A 563-nucleotide genomic window follows, 5' to 3' on the forward strand; every position below is an offset into this window, starting at 1 on the left:
TTTGACCAAGATTAGAGCAGAAATCAATGAATTAGAAACCAGAAGTACAGTAGAGCAGATCAACAGGACTAAAAGCGGGTTCTTTGAGAGAATCCATAAAATTGACAAACCGCTAGCAAGACTTACCCAAAAGAATAGCGAAAGGACCCAAATTAATAAAATTATGAATGAAAAAGGAGAGGTCACGACCAACACCAACGAAATTGGAAGGATTATTAGAAACTTTTATCAACANAGACCAGAACCACAGTAGAGCAGATCAACAGGACTAGAAGCTGGTTCTTTGAGAGAATCCATAAAATTGATAGACCACTGGCAAAACTTGTCCAAAAACAAAGAGAAAGGACTGAGATTATTAAAATTATGACTGAAAAGGGAGAGGTCACGACCAGCACCATTGAAATTGCAAGGATTATTAGAAACTTTTATCAACATCTATATGCCAATAAATTAAGCAATCTGGGAGAGATGGAGGCCCTCCTGGAAACCTATAAACTACCAAGACTGAAACAGGAAGAAATTGATTTTTTAAACAGGCCAATTAATTATGAAGAGATTGAGTC

This window comes from Ailuropoda melanoleuca, chromosome 3 (assembly GCF_002007445.2).
Source record: "Ailuropoda melanoleuca isolate Jingjing chromosome 3, ASM200744v2, whole genome shotgun sequence".
Taxonomy (NCBI): domain Eukaryota; kingdom Metazoa; phylum Chordata; class Mammalia; order Carnivora; family Ursidae; genus Ailuropoda; species Ailuropoda melanoleuca.